This window comes from Nesoenas mayeri (assembly GCF_963082525.1).
Source record: "Nesoenas mayeri genome assembly, chromosome: 5".
Classification (NCBI taxonomy): domain Eukaryota; kingdom Metazoa; phylum Chordata; class Aves; order Columbiformes; family Columbidae; genus Nesoenas; species Nesoenas mayeri.
In genome coordinates, this window is record NC_137548.1 from 39,960,437 (window position 1) to 39,982,843 (window position 22,407).

Sequence of the window (22,407 nt, forward strand, 5' to 3'; positions counted from 1 at the left end):
CTCACTACAAAGTGGCCAGGCCCCAGTTGAAATCTAACAAATACTGAATCATACAAGTTAGCCCTCATTACAGGACTTTCAGTACAGATGGGAGAAAGGGAAAGATTTAGTCTAAAATGTAGGGCAAATGTCCTAATTGTGCAGCTCAGGCATACCAAATTGTTGCCCAAGTTGTTGCAATATGAATGTATTCTATATTAGATAAGAATCATGTGCTTCAAGTACAACAACAGTTAACTTAAAGATTTCAAAACTCATTTCAAAGCTCCATTAGAAGATACAAGAAATAGTTCAGACAGTCTAAATGTTTGGAGAACAGGTAAGTTAAGCTGCTCACTGTGAAATCTTACATAAGAGATTGTGCAGTTGTGTAACTGTGTGTTAGAAGCACATAGAAAGATGGCAACAGGAATCCTGAGCTTAAGAAACCACGGTGGAAAAGACGACTTAGGTATATATTGAGGATGCTTACCAACTTTCAAGCAGCAGCCTAAGTTTTATGACTCAGTCCTACCTCAGATAAAGAATCACAAAATTTACTTTCTGAAACCTACAATATTAGTAATATGACCTTGTCCATACTAGAAAACCAGATCATTTTAACTGAAACGCACATTTTAAAAACAATTTAAGGTTTACATATTTATGTGCCAGGGAGGCTACTTCTACTATAATTCAGTTAAAAATACAATTATATTCAGTTTGATCATACCTGTTTTCTGGATGATTTTTTGAAGCCGTTTGTACAATCCATATGCTTATACCCTTTAAATATGTATAAACTTTTTCAATCCTCTTTGGTTATACTACCAGAATGAAATATAAATCACACTTGGGCACATCAGATATGAAGTTGCTGCTCAGGCGAAGCTCAAAGCCTTGGGCAGTACAAATGGAAGCTGCAACAGTTAATGCAGGAAACTGAAAGATCCTGGCCCAGTGGTGCAGCAGGACCTCGTGATCATCAACAACTTGAACTGTTACAGCATCTTTCTGAAGCAGAAAGATGATTTCCTAAATGCACAGCCAGCACACTGGAGAGCCGGTGACTTGCTCAACATCTTCCTCCTCCTTCCGTCTCTCCCCCTCCCTCAATTAAGATCAGTTCTCATCAGATAAGTTGTTTCGACAAACCTCCAGGGCAAAATCCTGCTGGTCTTACAAAATTCCACATCATCCAAGGAAAACTGCTGTTCAAGAAAAGAATAACAGACTCAAATGCTGCATCAGCGTGGGGTTCATATGAACAGCCCTGACAAATATCTTTAAGTGTCTATTAGATGGCAGACTCTTTAATCACAGAAGTTAAATTCCTTGCTTCCCTCTTCAAATATATTAATTTTTCAAATTAAAAGAAAAGTTTTAAAATCATTTTAGGATTTTATTATTAAAGTTCTTTTAAAGACAAGGAAAAAAAGTCACTCTTAAAAGCTTTTATGCATCCAGCACCTTAAGTCTAGAATTACAAGGTCAAACTTAGCATTGGCAATCATGCCAAAGTGAATGCTTCTGTGTGGGCTAAGTGTGCCCGCTTCCCATCAATTTATGCTGCTTTCCTTTTTCTACTCTGATTTGCATACCAGCTCTTTTAACTTGGTCACTATGCATTACCTGCAAGCATCAACTGTATATTTTCAGTCAGTTCTAGTACATGCTGTTTAGACCTGGATTGTAGAATTTTGAAAATACAAAGAGAAAGTACCTCAGATGAAGCCTCACTACAGTGTATGCTTTCCAGATATTTATGTGAATGACAGATTCTGAGGCCACCTAAATCCTAACAATTCAATTTCACATAATGAAATAAATATACCAAAGACAAAAGAATTTTCATATGGTATATAAGCAGAACACTAAAATGAGGACAAAATCAGGTTCTAATTGCTGTTACGTAGAGCAACTAAAAAAAAAAAAAAAAAAGTAGCCATTTATTGCAGCCAAATTATCACTATTGAGTTAATCTGATTCAAAATAAGCTAGAAAGATTGACTATATGTTTTCTTTGGAATCCAAATAACGTATTAGAGGTCAAATGATTGTGCCACTCTACAAACAGCTCTGAAACTCTATTGGAAGTGAAAGTCACGAAGTGCAAACTGCAGCCAGCTTGGAACACAAAGTAAAAACACACCAAAACCTTGCAGTTTGTATAAGGTCACCCTGATAGGTCTGGATTTACTTCTCATTTCAAAAGAAAATGAAAAATAATAAACCAGAACACACTGAGACAGGTTTTTGAGTTGCTTTTTCAGGAATACTTGAGAATTTTAACCTTTCCATACAGACCGCTTTTAAAATGACATAGGAATAATATTAATCAGGAACATACCTTTCATTACTAAAAAGTTACAAAAATTGAAGGAGTCCAAGAGATTTCAATGAAAGTGCATCATCTGTCCAAAGGCAATAGCGATAACTAAGTGATAGACATTTTTTCTTCCTCTTGAATGAACCCTTATAAAAACAGTTTCACAACACTTAAATAGTAAAATTATCCTCTTTTAGAAATTGGGAGTATCTTTGCAAATAGATTTGTGGGTAGTAAGTGAACCAAACGTTTTTACTGCCAGAGGATTTCTAACAGGGAAGCAATGTTCTGTTTTAATCCTTCCCCATTTGGACAGCAGAAACAGAAATTTTCTGAAGCTAAAAGTCTCAGCTCTCTCTTTTGCTGGCTTAAACATCAAAATTTATAGCAGCTTACCTGTATCTATTCTTAAATAACGAGTTTTCAATATATTGAAAAATACCCTATCTATCAGCCTGCAATTGTATCACGTTTTATTACATTAGACGTACACGCATGTGTATAGAAACACACAGCAGACAGATAAGTATATTTTTCTGGAATTAAAACACTTTTTTTTTGTGCTAGTGCCAAGAAGAAATAAAATATGGCATGGAGCACAACCAGTCAGACATCAAACGTGACAGACATTTATTATTAACAGTGATGGTTTGGGACTTCGTTATTCTACACTGAAATGTTTGCTTGGATATTAAAAGTGTGCTTTTTATTTTTAAACTCTTATTTTCAAGCCTTTTTTTCTCTTATATTCCTTGACCTCTTAGTTATTATCAAACCAATGGCCTGTGGATAAACCCTGTAATCTATAACCTTTTGATGTGTCACACTCAAAGACAGACAGAAATGTGTTTGCTGTCAGTTTTTCTTTTGATCCTAACAAAAACTTTGAGATAATTAAACTCTCCTTTTATGCATATTATTCAAACTAATGCTATTGACTACTGTAATACAAGGCTCAGTTAATATCAGTATTTTTGACTTTTCATTGAATTACTATGTATTGAATGGATATGCAACTAGGACAGCTGATGACAGCAAATATATATTTTACAATGTAACTGCAATGGGCTGTCTTTAGTCTGTGATTATGTCCCTCTTGTAGTAATAAATGCTTTAATTCTTAAGCTAATGGGGGCATTCTATCAGAAATGAAGCTTTGGCCATATGGATTTCAAAAGTATAAAACTTCATTTTCTTAATCCAATCACAACCTGAATTGCAGAAGGAAACAAAAAGCAGTTGTTTTAGACTACAGTAAATTGTCTGTTATGCTTTGGTGTTTAATAATTTGGAAAACTGAGAGTTTTTGCAAGTCACTGAAGCCAAGTCTCAGAGTAACATGGGAAAAAAAATCCAGCAAACTTTCAAGGATCAACGTGTAATGCCCAGTTTGCAAATTTAAGTGAACAATATTGATAAATAAAGTTTTCTAGTTTTTTGTTAGCCCTGAATATTTCCTGGTAAATAATATTTGCATTTTTCTTAGACTGCAAAGACCATGCCCGGACCAACTCTGACTGGATCAGAGATGAAGGGAGGAAAAAGCAGAAATAGTGGGAGAGGGAGCGACAACTATTCAGAGTAACAAGCTAATAGGATAGGTTATCAAGTCTTATTTGCAGGGTAATTGTTTTCTTATTTGCAAGTGGCCAAATTGGTCAATATTTAATATCAGCATTAGAAAACTAATGTACTCTTGGAAACTTCAGAAAGTTCAAGGGAATTTATTTGACAAAGGTGGGGAAAAAAACAAAGAAGAAAAAAAGAAAAAAAACAGATGATAAAAACTTATGGTAATTTTTTTTAAAGTTTTGAATAAATAAAATTGTTACTTGTTACAGGTATAGTCCACAAGTATCATTATCAACAAAAAATCACGAAAAACACACTACTTGTACTGTAAAACATTAGGCTAAAGTTAGAATACTAAGACAAACTCCCAGAGGTTAATAACTGGGACCAAAACCAGAAGACATTTATCCTTTTGCACAACACAGTTTAAAAATAGCCATTAAATACCACTGATTTAATGAAAAAGGCTGAACTTAAGTAAGACATCGGGCCAATAGCTGCTTTTCACCATGGAACCAACAAATGACTTTCTAAATGCTGGAGAAACTCAGCAGCTCAGTTTCCATTAAAGATCTGCCACACAAACAAGAGAACAGTAATCTTCCTTATCAGTAGATAGAAAGCTTCAGAGTGCCACAACAATTGCAGCAGATCCAGGTACAAAATAAACTTACTATTAAAAAACGTGCTATTATTCACTATACAAACAAAATTGTTCTCAATCAATAGGTCAGGACAGTTTAACCAACTGCGTAAAACGTAAGAGGCTCAGTCCTGCAGTATCTGTGTGCCACCATCTCCACTATGAACAACAAACACATAACACCTCATATTTGGTGTTTTTTCCTTACAGAACCTTGTCCCACTCAAGCTGTTAGTGTTTTGGTTATGACCAAGTTCTGTTTAATTAAATTGCTGCTACATCTCAGATATAGCACCCAAGACTTCGATTTAAGGTGAAAAATTATTTTGCAAAATAGAATTAGAGAACTAAACACTTCCTGCCAAAATAATTAAAGCCTTAGTTCCAAAACCTTCACAAAACCCCAAAGATTAATTTGAATTAAAAAGGCATCTGCAAGGAAGACACAAGAGGATGCAAAGAAGGAATATCTGAAAAGAAATCTAGGTTGTTGGGTTTTTTTTCCAATAACACAAGGGTTTTTTCCACATGTGTTTTCTCCTACAGATTATTAAAGAAATGTCAGCTGAAGGGCTTTCTGTGCACAGTCAGAGAAAGCACAAGCAAAGGGAAGCGCATTATGCTGCTCAGCTGCACAGAACCCTTTCCTGTGACATTAGGATTACTTCAGCAACATTACTTTTTGCTTTGAATGGGATAAAGAGGAAAAAAAAAAAAAAGGCATTGGTTGGTTAGTTTGGGAACTTTTCTTCTCCCTTGTTAAGAGGCCGCAGCTTCACAGCCGGGATTACTGCTTTTCCTTCTCTCTATCCAGCCTTTTCAGGTTCTTTTCCCAGTCCAGCCGGAAGCCGGGGGTGAAAGGGCCGGCGGCTCCTCTCCAGCTCCGGCAGCCTGGCCCTGGCAGAGGCATCTGCACCAGAACTGGGGAGACAGACAGTTCAGCTCTTGGCACTGCCAACAGGCTTCCTGAGCGTCCTTAAATCTCGTCGTGCTTTAGTTCTCCCTGTGAGAGACAACAATGATTTCTTTGTTCATCTTATCAGCTGTAATATTTTTTTCCAGTGGAAAAGCTGTCTGCTCTGTGTGATAAAGTACATACACACGCTATATTTAACAGCACGAAAGGTCAATCTTGATTAAGGTATATGAGTGGAATTCTAAAATACTAGAAAAAGCCACAGATAACATATGACAAATATATACAGTTCCTCTGGAGGATGGGAAGGAGAGTATGGGAAATACTGACTAGGATGAGTGGTAGCTTTTTACTCCTGTCATTTTATCACTGAATTATACAATCATGAAAATACACCTTACCCATTCATCAAATATCTATCTCATTTTTGAAAAAGGGAAAAAACCTCTGTGCTTATCATATCAGTCTAATTTATCAGTGTTCTGATAGAAATCTTGAACTTTTAAAAGTACGAAAATGCACTCCACTCTCTTTTTATTTTTTCGTTCATTTTCTTTTTATTAAATTGCTGGTATTCTACTATAAAGATCAACCTGATAGATCAGATACCCATGGCAAATACATCACCTGCTGTTCTCATCTCTACAAAACCACATTGTTCTCAGATCCATCTTTTCCTGCCTGACAGGGATTCCTATTGTGTTAGCACTGAATTATAAAAGAGCAATTTGAATGCAACAGCCATACAATTCAAACCTCACAGTATTTGACACTGTATCAGTATCTGACTTAGCTCAATCCAGTCATACTTGTCATAATAAAGCTTTATAGACAGGAAAAAAACAAAAACAAACCAAACAAAAACAAACAAACAAAACCCCCAAAAGCCACAAAACCAAACAAAAAACAACAACAATAAAGAAAAAACCACCACCACAGCAAATAATAACATAATTTTTGGCTTTATTAATGAATGCGTACGATTACACATTATATTTTGTGTTTCATCTGCTCATCAAATCAACATAGGCAAATCCTATCCATTAAGGACTGAATGAAAACCCTTTCGTTCAGTAAATTGTGAAGTAGATGTTATGTTAATCTTGGTAATTCTCTCTAGGAGAACAGCAAGTATTAGTTAGAGACACAGTTAAAACATCCTCCGGTGTTCCTCCAAAGCTAATGGTTACAAACTGTCACTATTTAAGAGGAACTGCAGGAAAATGACTGTTTGCCTGGGGGAGATGTTTCTTTTTCTGATCTAAACCTGTGGATGACCTGGCAGAAGTCCAACTTCAGACTTGAATCCTCTTTCTGTACAGAAATTCTGTAAAACAGAATTGGCACAGGTGCTCTGTTTTTCAAAGAGCTTCATTCAATGTATGTAAAATCATCCTTACAGATGTAGTTACTTGGATACACACAACTTCTCATGCACATCAAAGGAAAATTCTGAGCAGTTGTATAATTCTGGATCTCCTGCCTGGGCTTCAGAAACACATCCTGCTTGCTTACTAGCTAAAGAACACTCCTTGTCTGATTTTGAGCGATTCTTCCCTTGGTATCAGAACTTCTGCTATGGTACAATTGCAATAATGGAAGCGGGGGGGGGGGGGGGGGGGGGGGGGGGGGTGCCAGGAAGTCAAATGTGTTAAGAAAAAATTACATACCAAAAAATTAGACATACTCAAAAAACACAGCGATTTTCTGATTATGCCTACCTCCTGCAAAAGAGTGAATGACTTCTGCAGAAGGCAATGAAAGACTACTCTATAGCATCATTGTATTATACAGCTCTTTAAAACTAGATAATAACTTCAGCAAACACCCTTGGGGAAATAAATAGCTAGGGACGCACAATCTGCCACATGATTTCTACAAACCATATGAGCAACTAAGTGTTTTTGTTTCTCTGTTCCAGGAACCTGGGATTGCAGGTTTGAGTGCTGCTCAATCCATGTGGGTGTTTGTTTGCTGGGTTGGATGCCAGAGGAACAGATTTAATTTCTGTGCTGTGCATCTTCACCAGCAGAACAGTAACACACTGACTTACGCTAGTGCCAGCAACAGAGCAAAGGAAGATTTTTTTCCCCTGAGTGAATTCTGGGGCAGACCATGCAAGAATGGAACCACAGGGAAAACTAAAAACTTCAGCTTTTCTAAAGGTCTAGCAAAGGGTAATGTCACAGCTGGAAGAAGCAGCACAATGTTCCCTACAGTCATACACTGTTTTACTCTGCCACGACCAGAACATGTTTTACACGCCCCACTCCCCTGGCCCACATATTACTTCATGCCAGAAAAATAATGTAATTTGTCACTTTAAATGCTGTGATACCATCATTATCTGTGCCTGAATGTCTACCAAAAGAAAAAAGCAAAACAAATCAACAACAAAGAAAGCAGGGCGATTTTACTGATAACCTCTTAAAATGAGCAAAATAAATACTGAGAGAGTTGTTATGTTTTGGTTGTGGTTTGTGTTTTGGTTGGATTTATTTTGTTTGTTTAATACTGAATTATATCTCTCTTGCAATGAAAAGTGCAAGGAATAAATAAGGGATTATAATGAAGTTATAAATATCCTGCATTTTCTCCCACCACTGCTAGCACTTGGCTAGGATCCCAGGTCATTATTGGATGTCTGTGATTCCATGTGAAAGGAAAGAACAACAACATAAAATTAGTAAGTTTTATTATTCAAGGCAGCAGGGACAAATATCAATTCTCAGCCGTGTCTCTGAAAATAACTGCACACCAATTTTGTGAGAAGACAGAGATGGAAAAGATTGTTCTGTGACTTTATTATAAGGGGCTGGCAGGAAAACGTAGTGATCCAAATTTTTCAGTAATTCAGTAAGGGCTAACAATTGTCTCAGACAACAGCACAATGCCATTATCAAGATTGTATTTCTGCTTTTTTCCCTTCAGCTGGAAATGGGTATTCTCTTGACATGTATCAGCTAATTCAAGTTGATACTTATGCTATTAGATCATTATCTCTTAAAATTACTACACTGGAAAACTATTCTTAAGCATATAAAATACACTTTCCTAGCAATAAGATCATTTCTCCACCTTCATACAAGAGATGGAATTGCCAGAAGGAAGTAAAAATTATGCATAAGGCGACAAGACACTGAAATTACTAATTTATATAAATGAATCCTATAAATACCAGCAGAAATTCTACAATGCAGATTCTATTTGTAGAACTACCAGCAACAACTGAATTTTGATAGTACCCAAAACTGACAGGCTTCATTTTGTGCAGCTCAAAGTAAATTTCCTGTATTTGACATTGTTTAATCTGGGTGAACCTTGCAAGTGGCCATGGAATTCATCAGTGCCTGGACTCAACTGCACCTCAGATTCCAGTTTTCGACAATTAAAATTATGAGAGCTGTTGGAAAGATATACAGCAACTGTTTCAATGAAGTGTGTCTTAAGTTTCATCTATATAAATACTATAAGCTAAGAAAAAGCCAAATCTTCTTGAAAAACCAAAATCCCAAAAGTACTGATTTTAAGAGTTCCACTGAAAACTGACACATAAAAAAAAGATTCCCTTTAAGCTTTAAAAGACTTGAAAAAGCACAAGAATGCAGGAAGTAAAGTTACTTGAACATAGTTTCATTTTTAAACTGATTTTTCATGGTCTGAGCTCAGAACATTAAAAATCAAATAAAAAACAATGACTGTAACATTTTCCACTTCATACTCAATTGTATTATTAGCAGCATATGTAAAAAGGGACTTCAGCTTTGTTGCAATAACTTGTTTCCCTTTAAGTGTACAAGTAAATGTAGTCCAACCTGCCAAGGTTGGGATTAAAGAATCTATATTTTGCATGCAGCCACCAGCAGTAGTTAAGCAAAGAAAGGAGGAGCTCACCACCTTGTCTCCTTCTGGTGCACTGGTTGCCTCACCAATATTTATTGAGAAGACTGAGGAAAGTTTCTTGACTTTTGTTCAGCTTTTCAAAGATTCTCGCAGCATTAAATTTTCATGGGGTTTTCTTATTGCATAAGAATGCTGTCTACAGTATGTCTCATATTAAAAAAAAAAAAACAAAAACAATCAAACACACACACACACAAAATGGTTTGGAGCTGTACAAGATCCTCAGGGAAAAAAAACACCCTTTCTAAATTTATACGGTCTTAGTAGTTTCTGGAAGAATCCAAACAACAGGAGGTAATTTAAGGTCACTTATGAGTTCAGAGAGAGAGCTCTTGGCATCTCATTCTCAACAATATAGTAACAACAAGGTTTGCCAGGACTAGTGGTTGAGTAAATTGTTAATTCTGCTGTTTTGCCCTGTCAGCAGCCGCTTCTTGTTTCCAGCTTACAAGCACTATGGGGCAGCAGTCAAAGGTGCAATGAACGGTCACAGCTCACCTATTTAGAAATGTGACGTTAAAAAGGCTGCAGGGACTATCAGTTTCTTTTATTTTTTCTCCCCTAGTGACAGAAGTTACTTAGGCTGGACATAAATACTTCTTTATGCCACCCTGCTCTTCCCTACTTGCTTCACACCACATCAACCTCCAAACCAGGTAAGGAAAACCAGGAAGATACCTCAGTGCTTCACACTACACATTGCTGAAGTAGACAGAAAGCAAAAAGCAAGCCAGTTCACAGCACCTGTAAAATATCTAAGGAGTAGTTGTAAAATATCTAAGAAATCAACCATCTCAATACTTCCGTAATGCAAAAGATAATACCACACATTTTCTAGAAGAAAAATGGATCTGCTAAAGATCAGAGGCAACAGAACGAGGGAATTCCTATGTTCCAATTAAGGTCACATATTTCTGTGTCATTACAAGTCTGGTAATAAACCAAATAATAAACCAAGATGAATAAAGACCCTTTGGCAGACTTACAAAAAAGCTTCTTCATAATATTATGACATTTCCTGTAAAGATAATACTGGAGTTTCCCTCTCCGACACCAAGCCCTAAAATATTCAGATGAACAAATTTTATCTTTTGATTGTCTAAGAAAAACAGCATAATCTTACTCATGACTAATAAAATACAAGAAGTGGTGGTTTGTTCTTTTTTCTTTGTTGTTGGGTTTTTTGGTTTTTTCCTTTTAAAATGAGACAGCAGGAAGAAATTCCATCAGCATTTGAAGTTTTTTCCAGGTTGAAGATACATTAAATTTTATTTCTTTACAGTTTAAAATGTCATGCAGTGCAGCACATTAAAATGTCCAAGAAATGAGCAAGCAATGGGCAAAGAACTGGAGATTCAAAATAAGTGATTTTAAAAGGATTGAAATGTAACTATCCAGCCTTTCGCATAAACTTTCCAATACTTTATGATGAAGTGTACATTTTGTCGCTTCTAGTTTGCAACTTACATTGCCAATTCTGTCCTAAAATAAGTTTATTATATTGAATATATGTTCAATTAATACATTTTAAATACATGTCCCTTACCGCTTTTTTAAGACAGCTCTGTTTTACTACAATAAACTGCTTCAGAAAAAGACAGGTTCACACACACAGCCTGAGGGTGTACTGGAATATGACAACCTAATAATCTATGTTTCTACTTCCACTGTTTTCCATTTTAGATAGAGAACAGTTGCACCATTGACCTAACCAGAAAGTCAGTTATTAGAGAACACTGTTTCTGTTTCAAAAGAGTATCAAATATAATGACCACATGTCAAAGTTGCCGTGTGATTTGCAGACAACCATCCAACTCTAAGGGAATTTAGGCATCTCTCTTTCCAGTGTAATGACTTACAGCAGAAACATAGGGTGTTTCTTACATTCAACATCTGTATAGTCTGCTCTTCTCAAAAGAAAAGAAAAAGGCGCCAGCATCTGCAAATTCTTTGGTTTAAACAATTGCTGCCAGCTTTGATCAAAGCTGCACAAACAGGTCAAAGTAGCACAGTGCTCTCCACAAATCAGAGTATTTCACTTCTAGCACTTCATTTTTTAGAAGTATTTTTAAGAAGTCAAAGCCTGACTTGAAAAACATTTTTAAAAGTTTATTTTTTTTTTTAATATTATTCTATGTATATCATGGTTTCCTCCAGATTTCCATTATCAAATAATTTCCCTTCCTGGATCTTATTCTTAATTTTCAGAAAATATCTTCTGTCAAGTATGCTTTTATTCTAAGGTACGTAACAAAAACAACAACAAAAATAGTTAGGATTATGGCAAAATATTTTTAGATAACATTATTTCATGTCATTATTTTAAATGACATTAATTTCATTACTTCAAGATGCTTCCCTTCTCACTAATTGCCATCTTTGTTTTGAGTATATTGCATACACAATTCTAGCAAATCAATAATACAAGTCTTCCCATTCTAAAGCCCACAAAACCTATTTTTTTTTTAAAGCAAGATACATGAACTGCATAGCTATTGGAGTGTTGTTTACGAAGTGTAGCATAGCTAACTTTTTGTATGCCACAAGTTTTAACCAAGTTTATACCATTTTAAGCCCAACAACAAAACACTTTACATGAAAATATTTCAGCCAATTCTACTGAAAGCATCCTCCACTCCCTGCATGGTTTATTTTGCAAAATAAAGGTGTACACCTCATGTTGCCTCATTAATAACATCATACAGCTGCTAACTGCATTGCAAATTGGAAGTGTATTTTGTCGATGCCTTGTAGATAAAGGTATCAGCACTTATGCTGCTGACTGTAATAAATTTATGATGTGCAAAAATCTTTTGATAGTAAGAATACTTTTTTGTGTTAGAAGCAACTTCCGACTCATGTTATTCCTTTTGGAAGGAAAAAATGGGGGGAGGGGTCAGTTCTACACAGAACTACTCCAGCATTTTCTGTGTTCTCAAAAAAGGTTATGTAGATCACCTGCAAGCCGTGCCTGTGATGGAAATGGTTGCAAGGACTTACCTTGCACATGGAGTTTATGTAACATTTTCTATCAGGCAGGTCTTAGAAGAACAAAAAAGGAGCTAAAGAATATTCTCTTTCCTTCAAGTGACAAATTGTCTCTATGCCCTGCCTAGCCTTTTAGTTCTTATTAATGTTTCCTAAACAAATATTTTTATTTTAAATAGCAGCCATTTGCTACATCAAATGTGTTAATTACATCCTATTTTTGATTTATTTCTCTTCCCACTTCCTATCCCCATCTTCTCGAGGCAAAAAAGACACAGTCTGAGAAATACTTCAGTATCAGTAACAGTACTAAAGACAATAATCAGAAGGATAGAGCAATACAGAAATAATGTAGAAAACACTGGAAATTTTTAGGGATCTCTTACCTTGCATAGATATGCTAAAGAACATGTCGTCATGTTCTGGGATGTGATGAAGGATCCACCACACACCAGGTGCGTGGATCAGTGAACAAATATACAAAACAGCACAGTGCAGAAGGTGTACTGAGCAGGACCAGCCCTAATGGTAAATCCATCTTTAAAACAAAAGGTGCAGTGACTCTCAAAGGCTGGCCTACAGATATGGGAAAAGGATGTATACAGAGTTCAGCAGTAAGAGGGCCTCCAGTATATTTCCCAACTGTCTCAGCCCCAGAACATTACAGTATGTGTGCTGCTAGACTTCTTGTGAACAGCATATTAAAAAAAAAAAAAAAGTTCTCGATGCTTAGTATGAAGCATAGCCATTAAAATAAAGGTGCTAAACTGTGTCCAACAAATTTCAGCCCCCGTAATTAACTCTCCACCCCTAATCATAGAATGATAGAATGCTAGGGATTGGAAGTGACCTCGAAAGATCATCTAGTCCAATCCCCCTGCCGGAGCAGGAACACCTAGATGGATGGATGGCAGCACAGCCTTCTGGCGCGTCAGCCACTCCTCCCAGCTTAGTGTCAGCAGCAAACTTGCCGATAGTACATGCTAGTCCCTCATCCAAGTCACTGATGAATATATTGAACAGTACTGGCCCCAGCACCAATCCTTGAGGCACTCCACTAGATACAGGCCTCCAACCGGACTCTGCCCCATTGACCACGACCCTCTGGCTTCTTTCCTTCAGCCAGTTCACAGTCCACCTCACTACCCAGTCGTCCAGACCACACTTCCTCAGTTTAGCTATGAGAATGCTGTGGGAGACTGTGTCAAATGCTTTACTGAAGTCAAGGTAGACCACATCCACCGCCCTGCCATCATCTATCCACCTCGTTATATCTTCATAAAAGTCAATGAGGTTGGTCAAGCACAACTTCCCCTTGGTGAAGCCATGTTGACTGCCCCTAATCCCTCTGTTGGGAGAAGAACTCTTCAGCCAGCTCCCATCCGAGCTTTAGGTCCACTGCTGGTTACTCATTCCAGGCTTTCTTCTACCCCACAAAGATGTAGTCACTTAAAACACCAATATAAAAGGTGAATCCAAACCACCCCACCACCCCACTCCCTGAAGCTGGAAAGATAGAGCCAGAGCCATATATGTGAATAAAACATTCTCTCTTTTCCAAGGGATCCCTTCAAGTCACTTGCAAAAGCACTTCAGTCTCACTTCCGAAATGGTGCTATAGGCACCTCTGACAGGACCACACAATTAGAGCTGCAGCACAAGCAGTTTAACATGGCACAGACCAGCCTATGTTCAGCCTAGGAAGTGCTCTCAGCCTCCAAAGCAGGGTGGTCACATACAAACTGCCACTCAGAAATGGCCACGGTCCCTGCCAGTTCCTGGACCATGCCTAGAAACTGTCAGGAGAGGTACCAGCCATTCCAGTCCAAACAGCACCAGGAACAACTCTTAACAATTTAGCAGTATAGACAACCACGCTGCAGTGCTCAGAGAATAATCCCTGGCATTAAATGGGGACATTTTATTTGCTTGTATAGATAGAGTTTGCCATAAAGAAAAAAAAGCATCAACTCCAGGTTAAAAAAAAATGAGGAGCAAAAGAAGCCCTACTAATCTCTTTTGCCCTCTCTTTCAACCCAACATGCCAATGACATTCAGCTGTAGAAAGCTACTTACATTCATAATAAATGGAATAGAAAAGATTACATTCCATATACTGTAATAAGCAATAAATTTATGCAAATGACATGCAGTAGGATGCGAGACAATAAAAGCATTGTGTTGTACCAGGCAGAGGCAAACACATGGAAATAACATAAAGAAGGACAACGTGAAGAGCTGGAAGAAAACTTCTACAATCCTCTGAGATACTTGTTTTCAGACTAAATGTATCTTTAAGGCATCGACAGCTCTTTCGAGTTTCTGCTGAAACTGTGTTTAAGTTAAGAATATCAAAAGCTGTTAAATTAAGAATATCAAAAGCTATTTAAGCCCAGGCTTTAAGTAATCTCATTCTCCATATACAGGAATCAAGAAGGTTGCTCATGTTTTCTGACCATGAACTGAAAATTCAGTGTCAATTTCTTGGTTTAGAGTTATAAGACATATTAAAAATAACTAAAAGATATAACAGTGTTAGCTGCTAAAAAGGAACAAGTAGCAGCCTCAGATTGTGGACTAGAACATTTCCCAGTTGTTGCAGAAGTTAGATAATTTTTGGCTTTAAAACGCTAACTATTTCCATAAAACCCTTTCACTTGATTGAAATTTAGAAGTGCTGGAATATGAGAAAAACTCATAAGAAATTCATATCAGCTCTCTCTCTAGGTCTGTAACAGGATTCCACCTTTTTCTCCTATTTCAAAGAAGCTATGAGAAATGCACTCCTAATCAAAACCATGTTTTTTCTAGCTCAGGTGACACTTATAGGGCATGTGGCAAAATGATTATTGTGGTCTTTACTGTAAAGGTCATAGACAGCTCCAACAGGGCTTGCTTCAAAAGACTGGGAATCACTGCTCTAAGAGATTTTTGGCATTTAAAATCGATCAGGAAACCTCATTCTTCCATAATGAGGATAACAAAAAATACTACCCATGAACCTTTCAACATTTTTGTTCTAGCCAAAAAAAAAAGTTTATCCATTCCTAAGCCTATGAGTACTTACTCAAATTCATTTTCTGCTATCATAACAGAACACACTCAGCAAAACCTAACACAAGATAAGACATGTCTCCTCCCAGTCTGTTCTCTTTCAAAGCAATCAGTTGTTTCCTGGATGTTGCTTTGCTGAAGCTAAAATTAAACATACTTTGAAAGATCTTTTACTAAAATTAACAGATCTGGGCAAATCTGGCAAAACATTTATGGTCTTGGAAAACTTAAACTACCAAAACAAAAGGTATAAACCAGTCTTGCACCAGTAATTTGAGCTCCTCTTCTCTTTAGTCCTATTCCAGATGAAACAAAATCCTGGAGATGTGGACCATTCCTTTTCAAAACCACTTATGAAGTACAAACGTAATCTCCCTGAAAGTATGCCTACTTTAAACTGAATAAATAACTCCCTTCAATTTTCTATCTCTGCTTCTCCAGTGCTAACTAGAGAACGTTTTCCTTACTCACTGATATAAAGCTACTCACCTCTGTCTACAAAATAATGGTAATATTTTTTAAAAAGTATAAAAAGTGAGGTAGGCCAATATAATTAACTTTGGGCTGGATGCTCACAGTTCCTTAGATTCATTTTTCAGAAGTGATGTTTTATATGTAGGTCTGACACATGGGATGAGGCACATACTCTTTAGAGACTGACTTTTTCATAAGAGAATCTGCCAACAATGCTGTAAAGGCACACAGTAGTGATGATACAATCCACGTATACACTCTTAAAGATGTATGTGTGTGCAGGAGAGGGATGTCTGAAAATTCAGAATGGAAAACACTTGCAATAACAGAGGCCTATCTTATAGTTAACTGATTTGATAGCAAATCAATCCTTACAGGCACAGAAAAAAAGTCCAGCAAAACTTTAATTGTCATTCAGCATCTTGAAAATATAACCTATCCAGCAAGGATGGATTCAAATGGTCCATTCCAAAACTTATTAATCAACTATTTCAGGGGACAGTGATAAAGTCTGGTAAGACATACTTCAAAATACACGTGCCAATCTGAGATACAGAACATCATCTCCCCTGCTTCAGCTGAGAATGTCCTGACATTGTAACACGGAATTTACAAAGAGTGAAAACCTACCCATAATAGTGTGTTCATATGGGGGTAAGGAACCTTAAACTGACATTCAGAATTTTGATGTGCTGAGGCTACACTAAATGTTTCCAGATCAAATTAATTTTGTTCATCTTCACTCTTTCTTAGGCATTTGAGGAGCACTGCCAACAGAATCTACTTCAGCAGAAAAGCCACAACTGTACAGAGATGTTAATTTTGCTTTTTACATGAGCTCTCAAGGGCAGACTTTTTGTTGATTAAAAACAAACCAGAATTGGGAGTCAACATGCAGGTGCTCAGATCCAGCCTAAAGGATGATTCATTCAGTTTGTGTTCAAGGCCACACACACATCTCTCTGAGGCATTTCATCTTAGTTAACAGAAAAACAGAAAAGTTAGCTACTAGTGAAGATAAAAAAAGCAAGAAAGCAAGCACAGATCTATAAAAAAAGCAAGGGCTGGTTTTTTGCTATAATATAAAGGAACAATTGGTGTTCATACCACTTTAATAAACAACAATACAGGACACATGCATATTATTTAGGTTTTTCAGGCTTTAGCTACTTATGCATGCAAGTCCAAGCTCATGGCTGCAACATGTCAGAAACATGGCACATTTTCAGAAATAAACAAAATGGCTGTGTTGAACTTGATCACAGCTGCTGCAATAAACATATCTCTCTATTCAATGCTATCACAGTCCTGCCCAACCAAATCTTTCACAAGCCAGCTGCCTGCCAAAACAAAACAACAAACTCAAACCCCAAAAATAAACTCCCCAAACCTGGCCCAGTCTCCCAGTATAAGTCTATCAGCGTCCTTCCATTCAGTGACTACAGAACTCACAGACCAATATGATCTTTGAGACTTAGTTGAAGTTCAGACCATTTTTTCAGTCATTTCAGTTCCCAAAAGACCAGTCTAGCTGAAGTTATTCATAATACATGGCTAAGACTGGAGAAAAAACACTCCAGGTTAAAAACTAGTCTTGGATCAATCTGTTCCCTGGAAGCACCATTAATATGACCTTCCAATTCTGTTTCCAGCCATGCTGTGGAAACACTTGCAGGTGAACACGGGAACGTGTCTGCAAAGCAGAAAGAGTAGGGAACAGTACTCATTTTAGATTAAAAGAAGAAAAAAAAATCACTACTTCATGAGCATGGAGAAAAGACTGTGGGGTGATTACACAGAGGAATTTAAACTGTGAAATGTTCATCTGCAAGTAGGAAAGAACAATCCATATCTGCATACAGGTTACGTATGTAACAGATTTTAAGTACACCTCGGTCACTAGAAGTTAATTAAAAAAAAGAAACAAATCATCCTTCCAAATAACCATATGCTGTCAAGTTATTTCAGAAAGTTTGCAGGTCACCAGTACCAAGTTTTTGTTTTTACTTGTAGGGCATGCAAAAATCACAAGGTTTATAGAAGCAGTGCAGATTGCAAATGTGCAGGTTTACTGCAACATGTACAACTGGCAACCCAAATAACTTGTTATTCTCTTTTCCTTATAAGTTGCTAAATGCACTTGCAGATCCTTTCATTATTACTTAGCCAGTCTAGTGCCTGCCTTTTCTAAAGAATATGTTCTATGTATCAAAAGTCAGTGCCTGTCAGGGAAACAGAATGAGTGTGTATGAGCAGTAGCAGATTGAACAGTCAGAAAACATTTCATTATTTAATTCAATTTCATTTCATTGTTTGTGAAACAGTTTTTTAACTCCCCTTGACTTGTTAGCAATATTCAGCTTAATCCTTTCTTGTGTACGCCTGTTTAGGCTTTATATTTGAAATGTATCTGCATTAAATTATAATTACATATGAATGCATATGATTATACAGTTATTTCTATCAATTAACTCAATGCCTCAGTTATTTAAAACTAATTTTTGTCTCCTCAAAATACAACGTGTTTAATGTTTTACATGGTAAACTGAAAGTCAACTTGATTCTTTGTCTTCCAATAAAGCCTGCTTTGAAGATTGTAGTTATTCACTATAATTCCCAGAGGAGTTTTCTGCAAAGAAATCTTGGTCTAAGGAAGAATGACCTTATTCGATCACAAACCGAACACAGCAGCTGTGTTGCTGGCAGAAGATACATAACATGCACTTATAGTGAATTCTCTCCCTCCATCATAATCCACTATATACTGATCCAATCATTGCACAAAACCCCTCTTTCTTATAGCACGCTCTCCTTTTCACTTCTGTCTCACTCTGGGTTGGAGAAAAAAAATGTTACGGATGGAATGCTTACTGCTTTTCAAATATTGCATGCAAAAATGCCATTTACACCCACAGTCACTGCCTTCTTCTCTTCCGCCCTCCTTTTACACCAAAACAAGGGAGGTGGGGAGAGGAAGAGAGAGAGAGAGAAAACAAATTGAAGGGTTTTTTTATATATTTAAATTACAGCTTTCTTATGTTATAATTTTTAGAATTAAGTGCACATGCCATATAACAGATTTTGAATTTGTCTTGGGAATTCACAAGACAATTAAGAACTTGAACCCCACGGGGAATGTATGGAGGCATGGAAGTGTCACAAACTCGGCTTAAAAGGGAAAGGTCTCTTAGTTAAACTTCTTTAGAAACATGACTACATTTTTATTAAAAAAAAAAAAAAAAAGAGCAAGTACTGTGACTTAGTTTGCTGAAGGGCTGAAAAGCATGTTGCAATATCGTGCTTTCAAACAATACTGTTGTGTAACTTTTCTAAACTTCTTCAATTAACACATGAAACAAACTGACTCCTCAAAAACAAAACAAAACAAAAAACCTAGTGCCATATTGAAGATCTTGTGTAATAGAAGAAACATACCTATTTCTTCTTCTATTTGCTTTTCAGCTGCACTCTGACAGGGAGGTAAGAAAACCATCTGCCCCTTTGCCCAGCTACTTTTCGTATCCAGAAGTCATATAAAATCTCACTGAAACCAGTACAAATTCAGCACGTAAACACTTTCCTGGATTTCACTCTCTCTACCATTGAAAGTCTATTAGTCATGGGGTGTATTCCTCTTATCAAAAGGACCATAATGCTACACATCAGCTATGTATGGCAACTTCTGGGTGTAAACACCTGCTTGTACATCCTGTGGGTCAGTCTGCCCACCATGGTTTCTGTGCGTGCACAATAACCGGATGGGTAGGATGGCTGTGGAGGAAGCCGAGGACTGAAGCTGTAACAACCAGCTACAAGAATACTTAATGCTTGCATGTGTTCCTGTAGCCGTAAGGATACTCTTGTGCAGAATACCCTGAAGATTTTGTTTAATTCAGCTTGCACTAGAGCAAGCTGAAATATTTTTGTCAGTAGGATTTAAATGGGCATTTACTTAAGTTTTGTAACTGTTTTAAACATATTCCTTTCCTTGGTGAAGCTAAAACAGACTTGAGGAAAGATTCATTAAGAGCTATTTTAAGTCTTACAAAGAAAATGCAAAAGATTGAAACAGACTGTTCTATGCCAGATGAAAATTTATATTAGTTTAAATTTATATGTTTGTCTGCAGGACAACTATGAAGGTCTCAAAGCACCTACATATTAACTAGCATATTCAAACAGTGGAATAAGAAGAAAAATTATAAACCTAAATATCATTACAAATATGATTATCACAGTATTTTTACTGCAAAATGGAAGTATGCCATTAACATCTATTAAAAGATAATCCCATAGTTACATAATGGCCAAAGAGTGATGGATTTCCAACATTGTCTTTGGAAAACAATCCTGGACTACACACAGCTTCCTGAAGACATCTGTGGAGGAAGGAGGCGGGGGAGAAGGAAGCAATAGATGCTTTTACATAAAATGTCCCCCTTTACTAAAGGAGGTTTTGTGTAGTACCAAATTCAACTCTCAAAAAAAACCTTAATACAAGAATGCAGGGATATGTGGTGAAACTACTTCACTGTATGTGAATGGTAAAGCCCAGGTCCAGACACTCAGCATTCTACCTCTGTGAGACTAAACTAATTCTGCAGCAACATGGCAGAGATTTGTACCTTTAAAATCATATTTTTATCTAAACACCATGACTTGCAGCCCTCCCACTATTGTTCTATTGTCACAAAATCCTTAACAACAGAAAAAAACTGTTAGGACCTCATTTTTATGCATCCATCCAGAGGACAAAAAAGACAGCTTACTAAAAGACAGCATGCTACAAAAATGAACCTGAAGGCAGATACTTTAATCTCCTTTTCATCCTCAACCAATACACCAATCACGTGTGATAACAGTTGGCAGGACATCTTCATGAACAAGTAATCCAAGGTCAGCTCATGAAAGAAAGCTTTTACTGGATGACAGAGCTACTGAGCCTCCTCTGGCCGCCGATATCATCGTTGCTGTAAGGAAGCTTAGACGCTTCAAGCTCAGCACTGAAGTAATGATTCAAAACATAGAATTAGTACAATAAACTTCATTCATACAGTAGAAGGGGGCAGACAAACACACAAAAGCATGGCAAGATTGCAGTATTCCAGCAGCCCTCAAGGACATTTAAAGTCAATTTACTGGTTCTACAACCACCAAGAAAGGTAAAAAGCTCAAGAAATTCACTTATGCTCCAGGCCTTTCAAAGCACCAGTCCATCTTTAAACATTTCTTAACTCATGAAAGACACCTGTCTAAGGCTCAGTAAGCCAATGGTTACATGAAGCAGCACTGGATGTCCTTTCAGCCACCATCAGGCACGAGTAAGGAAACTATGGCCCATTACTTCATTTTCTATGGCCAGGGAGTTCATGTTTCCCCCTCAGTGTTTTTACTGGATAAAACTGTATTGTATGATAACACAAGGCTCTCAGCAGTGTCTGAAACACCTACTTAGCCCCAGCAAGGAAGCTGCACTGTTTATATTGCATTTTACATTCTTTTTCAATTGCACTTGTATTTAATAACAACAAGTACAAAAATTTACACTTTGTAGCCAATATTTATATTTTCCATTTGGCAGTTCTGATAATTTTTCATACTGAGTAGAGATAAAGCTGACTTGGCAGACTGTATTTATCAACATTTAATCTGCTAAACCATTTCAGCTATAATAGAAAGCCAACTGTACTGTCAACAGTTCTAAGAAACATGTTTCTAGGTGCATTACGAGTGAAACTCACAAAGAAAAAAAATCAAAACAAAAAAGTACGACACTGTAAGGAGGGAGGCAGGAGGGACACCAACAATTCAATACTTAAAGATTTGTTATCTGTAACCCCTAAAATGGAAGTTTATCTAGTGCCAACTACTTAAGAAAGACAACTTCCCAAGTTTCCAAAACCTCTTCCACACTACTGCACCAAGAAGGAAATAGAGCAGAGTCAATAATTTTACCTAGTTCTGGCAATTGCCAAATTTGATAATTTTTCAAATATTTACTACCAAAAGTAAAACAAACCTGTGCTCATCACTACCAGAAATACAAAGTTCACAGGACTCTCTCAGTCTTAAGTGATACTTTCTGTGAAAAACAGCATGACTATACAGGTTGAAATTTTAGGAACAATTGTACTGACAAGAGACAAAGTGAAATGATACAATTCTGATGACAAAATAGCCATAAAAACTTGTTTTAATGCTGACACATGTGACCATCTGTCTGCATGCATAGAGATCTCTTTGGATAGCTTTGCTGTGCATTGTATGTATTTCTAGTAGATTTAATAATTCTCTGTTTATTAATCAAAATTAGTAATCACATCCTATTTTAAAGTGAGAAGGTTGAAGGAATCAGTATTATCAATCAAACCTTGGATTTTCAAGCTAGGAGGAGTCTCCATTAGTTATAAGAGATTTCTGATGCTTTATCAAGGAGAAGTATTCAGAACAATACAGTATAAGTAAAATTTACTACTATTATTTAAAGATGTGATTTCTTCCCTTCCGATCCTCTCAGCAGAATCACCTCAACACTCTTCCTTTAACTTC

The 22,407-nt window shown here is 36.8% G+C and overlaps 1 protein-coding gene across 1 annotated transcript in view; it reads right to left on the reverse strand.

Annotated features, from left to right (window-relative positions):
- The window catches only part of STARD9 (StAR related lipid transfer domain containing 9), a gene marked incomplete at both ends in the record, with an annotated part of 107,682 nt that overhangs the window by 66,320 nt on the left and 18,955 nt on the right, over positions 1 to 22,407 (reverse strand). The gene's annotated exons all lie outside the window — the stretch shown is intronic.